Below are 6572 nucleotides of genomic sequence, written 5' to 3'. Positions count from 1 at the left end.
CCTTAACGCTGCCTTGAAACTATCCCATACAATCATGCGTGAAGCACTATATTGATTTATATCGAAGAATTCTTTGGTACATTGTGTAATATGTACTATGTATTCTTGATTAACCAGTAGTTTTCGGTCAAATGTCCATTGTGGGTAAACTCGGTTATATCCAGGAACCTCGAATGTAATATAAAGAGAGTTGTGATCTGAAATTGTCTTGGGGGCTTTAAAAATAAGAGCATTCAGGGCAATATCCATGGTTGTAAATATGTAATCTATGAGTACGTATTTTTTGTGAGGATACGAGAAGTAAGTGTATCCCGGAACTCTTGTGTTTTTTAAAGACCATGGGCCCCATTAGGATAGCGGGCGGAAAACCACCCCGCCCGCCATGGATGCGGGAAACAACCGCCCGCCATGGAGGCGGTGCAACCGGCAGACAAATTAGGATCGACCGCCACTAGAGACCGACCGCGGCGGTAGCGGTGAAAATGAAACCGCCCGACGTGTGCGGTGATGACAAAACTCCGACCGCGGCGGTCGGAAAAGCAGCTGGAAATACAACACCGCCCACAGGGAAAGCGGAGACACCGCACAGGAAATTACGATATCCCCGAGGGTGGCGCGGGCGGACCGGCAGGCACCGACCGCCGCGGTCGAAGGCAGGATTGCATGGGAGAAATGACGGACAAGCACCAGCAAAGTCACCGTAGCGGACGAACACGAAATCCATCGCGGTCGATGTCAAAGCACCGCAGCGATGCAAAATACTGCATAAACAAAGTAGCCCAGCAACAAATACATACAACACACACACACAGATACAGAAATGGCAAAGAAATACACAATACTACATAACCACACCCACTACACACCTGACAACCACTATCCAATTGGACACACCCACACAGCTGAGTACAAATCCACACCCTCCACTCACCACAATCCTTTGCATCTTCCCAGAACAGAAGGCCACACACCACATCTGAGAGAGGCAAAATCGCACACAACACCCACCACCACCATCAACACCACCATCACACCATCACAATCAAACCCCCAGCACAGAACACACCTCATCACCACACCCTTGCACCCACACACCCCTGCACCCACAAACACCTCAACACCCCCACACCATGACCTCACAAAAAATGCCCAAATTCACAGAGAGTGAGTTGACAGTCATGGCCAACGAGATTGTGAGAGTAGAACCACAACTATTTGGGAACCTAGTCCAACAGACACCATTAGCCACCAGGGCACAAATGTGGGAAAGGATTGTCCAAAGGGTTAATGCAGTTGGGACCACCCCAAGATCCAAGAAGGAGATCATGAAGCGGTGGCATGATCTCAAGAGGGTTGTCAAGGAGAAGAGGAGCAAGAACTGGACTGTGGCAAACTTGACTGGCAGTGGCCCTCCCGTCCCAATGAAGACATTCACACCATGGGAGGAGAAGGTGCTTGGTATCCTGCTACCTGAGAGTTACACAGGAGTAGCCGGGGGAGCGGAGGCTGGTAAGTACAGACAACCACATTGACTTTTACCTCCTTGCAATACCCAACCACCAATACACTGTCCATCCCTAAACAAGATGTAGCCAGCCATTCTGCTGAGGAGGCCTGTATGGGGCCGGAATGTCAGTACAACAACTCCCACCATAGCCCCTGTCCCACAGCCCAGCAGCATGGAGGCCTGCCCCACCCAGGAGAAAGTGTCAGCCATTGCACTGTGTAACAAACAAACTTACAGGTAGGTAGCCATCTGCACTTGGAGGGTGTTTGTGGGTGCGAGGGAGGGAGGGAGGGAGGCCTGTCTCACTACTCCCAGCATGCCCCTTGTCCCACAGCCCAGCAGCATGGAGGCCTGCCCCACCCAGGAGAAAGTGTCAGCCATTGCACTGTGTAACAAACAAACTTACAGGTAGGTAGCCATCTGCACTTGGAGGGTGTTTGTGGGGGTGAGGCCTGTACCACTACTCCCAGCATGCCCCCTGTCCCACAGCCCAGCAGCATGGAGGCCTGCCCCACCCAGGAGAAAGTGTCAGCCATTGCACTGTGTAACAAACAAACTTACAGGTAGGTAGCCATCTGCACTTGGAGGGTGTTTGTGGGGGTGAGGCCTGTACCACTACTCCCAGCATGCCCCCTGTCCCACAGCCCAGCAGCATGGAGGCCTGCCCCACCCAGGAGAAAGTGTCAGCCATTGCACTGTTTAACAAACAAACTAACAGGTTGGTAGCCATCTGCACTTGGAGGGTGTTTGTGGGAGGGAGGGAGGGAGGCCTGTCTCACTACTCCCAGCATGCCCCTTGTCCCACAGCCCAGCAGCATGGAGGCCTGCCCCACCCAGGAGAAAGTGTCAGCCATTGCACTGTGTAACAAACAAACTTACAGGTAGGTAGCCATCTGCACTTGGAGGGTGTTTGTGGGGGTGAGGCCTGTACCACTACTCCCAGCATGCCCCCTGTCCCACAGCCCAGCAGCATGGAGGCCTGCCCCACCCAGGAGAAAGTGTCAGCCATTGCACTGTTTAACAAACAAACTAACAGGTTGGTAGCCATCTGCACTTGGAGGGTGTTTGTGGGAGGGAGGGAGGGAGGCCTGTCTCACTACTCCCAGCATGCCCCTTGTCCCACAGCCCAGCAGCATGGAGGCCTGCCCCACCCAGGAGAAAGTGTCAGCCATTGCACTGTGTAACAAACAAACTAACAGGTTGGTAGCCATCTGCACTTGGAGGGTGTTTGTGGGTGCGAGGGAGGGAGGGAGGCCTGTCTCACTACTCCGAGCATGCCCCTTGTCCCACAGCCCAGCAGCATGGAGGCCTGCCCCACCCAGGAGAAAGTGTCAGCCATTGCACTGTGTAACAAACAAACTTACAGGTAGGTAGCCATCTGCACTTGGAGGGTGTTTGTGGGGGTGAGGCCTGTACCACTACTCCCAGCATGCCCCCTGTCCCACAGCCCAGCAGCATGGAGGCCTGCCCCACCCAGGAGAAAGTGTCAGCCATTGCACTGTTTAACAAACAAACTAACAGGTTGGTAGCCATCTGCACTTGGAGGGTGTTTGTGGGAGGGAGGGAGGGAGGCCTGTCTCACTACTCCCAGCATGCCCCTTGTCCCACAGCCCAGCAGCATGGAGGCCTGCCCCACCCAGGAGAAAGTGTCAGCCATTGCACTGTGTAACAAACAAACTAACAGGTTGGTAGCCATCTGCACTTGGAGGGTGTTTGTGGGTGCGAGGGAGGGAGGGAGGCCTGTCTCACTACTCCCAGCATGCCCCTTGTCCCACAGCCCAGCAGCATGGAGGCCTGCCCCACCCAGGAGAAAGTGTCAGCCATTGCACTGTGTAACAAACAAACTTACAGGTAGGTAGCCATCTGCACTTGGAGGGTGTTTGTGGGGGTGAGGCCTGTACCACTACTCCCAGCATGCCCCCTGTCCCACAGCCCAGCAGCATGGAGGCCTGCCCCACCCAGGAGAAAGTGTCAGCCATTATACCCTGCACGCTCACCTTACAGGTATGTAACTACCGTTTATCTTCATGAAGTGTGTGTGTATTAATCGATTTACTATTGTACAAAATGCATAGACAATCAACCTTTAGGACACCATGATCTACCTATCCACTATGTAATGTAACACGATGTTGCCATGATTTGTACAACTGATGACAGCACAATGCACTAGTGTACAGACAGCTGATGATACACAGATGACACAAACACTGACCACTCCCCATCTACTCCACAGGTGATGAAGAACTCACTGCTGGGGACAACACCAACGACCCGCAGAGCCAGTCTACACCTCCGGCACATGGACTCACAGATGCAGACTCCCAGGACAGTATGGACGATGAGCTCCAGCCCGGCACATCCGGTGTTCCACACACCCAGAGGTCCCAGGCCCCCATCCTCCCCACCACCACCTCTGCTGCAACGACAACGCAGCAGACCCCTGCTGTCACAGCCTCTGCCTCCACCGCAACCACCACCGCAGCCACTGCCACCAACACCACCACGACCACCAGTACCACCTCCCGCACCCTCCCTGTCCCTAGGGATGACCAGCCCACACAAACAACTGTGGAGGGCAGGGAGCCAGTGCGTGGCGCACCAGTGGCGAGGGAAGAGGTTCGTGGCAGCAGAGCAGGTGGGAGGGCCAGGGCCAACACCAGACCTCAGGCGGAGTGGACACCATCCCTGGACCACTTCACCAGAGTTGTGGATGCCTATCAAGAGGTCCAGGGACAAAGTGGCCGGTCGGAGGAATTTTTCAGGGAGCTCATCCTGCTGATGAGGTCCATCAATAACCACATGGGACAGATGGTGGACCTCATGGGCCAGCAAGTGGCGTTGCAGAGGGACAGGCCTGTGTCCCAACCATCACCGACATCCCCTCCTGTTGTGCAGCAGGATGCCAGTCCACCATCCTCCCCTGCGCCAACAGAGAGGGGCGAGTCCTCTGACGCCGCTGGCCATTCAGCAGGCCCCCCACCGCCAAAAAGATCTAGGGGGCGTCCAAAGAAGAGCCTGGGAGTCTCTGGAAGCCAAGCACCTGCCACACGCCAGTCACGGAGCCAGCCTTGAAGACAACCCTCTCCCCAACTGCATTGACTCTTTTGGACTATCTTTCCCCACATTGCCTTGGCAATGGCACCTGTCTGTTGGACTGGGTCACCACATTCATGTGGTGTCTACTCTTGCATCTCAGCGACCATGACTGTCAACTCACTGCTCATTCCCCACCTTCCTGTAAATATTCACGCACAATTCACATGTCCACCCCGTAAATAAAATACCTTACAATCCAGATTTTGTGTAGTGAATTCTTTAGTGCATAATTTACAATGATGATTATGTCCATGATATGTAAACATGATGTACAGTATGCAGGGCAGGAACACGCTGGAGAACCTAGGGAGACACAACAGAACTACAGTCACTGGTCTCATCGTGGCAACACACACAGATCACTGATCCACAAATATCCTAATTATCACAGGTACCCTACACAGTGTCTATCTGAAATGCTGTAATGCCGTCCATAATACATCTCCGGACGTAACGTCCATTCCAACAATCCCATACATAGGTGACAGAACATGTGGCTATTGGGAACATCTGCGCATAACCATTCATAAGATAAGCTAAGACACTAGACTATGTAGACGTTGTAACTCGTCACACACCTTCAAGTGAAGTAGCGTTGGATTAGCTGCTGCCGTTGGTCAACTCCTTCCTCCTCTCCACTCTCCTCATCACTGGATTCAGGTCCCTGAGCAGGTTGTGGCCTTGGTTCCTCACCGTCATCCAGGAGCAGGGGGACCCCCTTGTGGATGGCCAGGTTGTGTAGCATACAGCATGCCACAACGATCTTGCACACCTTCCCAGGCGAGTATGCAAGTGCGCCTCCAGTCCTGTCAAGGCACCGGAACCTTGCCTTCAGCAGCCCAAAAGTACGTTCAATTACCCGTCGTGTCCTGCCATGGGCCTCATTGTAGCGGATCTCTGCAGGTGTCTGGGGATTACGGAGTGGGCTCAACAGCCATGGCCTACTGGGATAAGCCGAGTCCCCTGTGGAAAAAAAAATACACATTGCAATGTTGTATGGCCACAGTAAAGGCAGTGACACACAGCACGCGATAGCAGTTGTGTAACTCACCCACAATCCAGGCACGTTCGGGATGCAGATTCTCCATCACCCGTGGCACCATGCTGTTCCTCATGATGAAAGAGTCATGTGCGGAACCGGGATACTTAGCACACACATGTGAAATTGTCATGTCTGCAAGGCACACCACCTGCACATTCATGGAGTGGTAGTGTTTCCGGTTTCGAAAAATGTGCTCCGTCGCCTGCGGTGCCACCAGAGCCACATGGGTGCAATCTATCGCACCGACTACATGTGGGATGTGCCCAAGTGGATAGAAGTCCCCCTTAACGGCAGCCAATTCATGTCCCCGGGGGAAATGGATGTAGCGATTCCGATAGATCATCATGGCCTCGAGTACATCCCTCAGCACCATGCTGAACATGGGCTGCGACATTCCCCAAGTGTAGTGCTGCCATTACCTTGTGGGCGGGTGTGAATGCCATAGGATAGTGACGGCGAGGCTGCAGGTGGGGCTCCAATAGATCACAAGATCTTCAATGTCGGTCTGTCCAACCGGAATTTCCTGATGATTGCCTCATTCTCCATGTCCTCAAGCACAATCACCTGACGTCGGAGATCTGGCCTCCTCCCAGTTCAGGATTAAAAACAATAGGTCAATGACAAGCATCATGAGATGGCCATAGCACAAAACATCATTGATGTAATGGGTAAAAAACAATGGCCAGAAAGCTGCATGGCACATCTGGTTACATGGCTGCCCAATAGCTACACACAGAGGGCAGGCCTCTCCAGTGACAATACCCAAGTGACAATAATGTGGATACAATGATTAAACGAGTGACATGCGCAGACATGGAGCTACAAGAGCCACAAATCTAATGTGACTTAACATGTCTGTCATACCCATCTGCCGTACCTGCCAGACCTCAATGCATCATGTACATTGTGGAAGCATTCATCAAC

At 53.0% G+C, this 6572-nt stretch overlaps 1 long non-coding RNA gene across 1 annotated transcript; it reads right to left on the bottom strand.

The window, feature by feature from the left end:
• Positions 1-4787: 4787 nt before the first annotated feature.
• On the bottom strand, positions 4788-6034 carry LOC147747582 (uncharacterized). The gene is made up of 3 exons (XR_015299676.1): positions 5658-6034; positions 5185-5569; positions 4788-4909 (listed from the first exon to the last, which is right to left on the bottom strand). It is a non-coding gene; the product is annotated as an uncharacterized LOC147747582 (long non-coding RNA).
• Positions 6035-6572: the final 538 nt, after the last annotated feature.

Source organism: Lissotriton vulgaris, chromosome 1_1, assembly GCF_964263255.1.
Source record: "Lissotriton vulgaris chromosome 1_1, aLisVul1.2, whole genome shotgun sequence".
Classification (NCBI taxonomy): domain Eukaryota; kingdom Metazoa; phylum Chordata; class Amphibia; order Caudata; family Salamandridae; genus Lissotriton; species Lissotriton vulgaris.
Note: the sequence above shows the minus strand (reverse complement) of the source record. Positions and strands in the feature narration are given on the sequence as shown.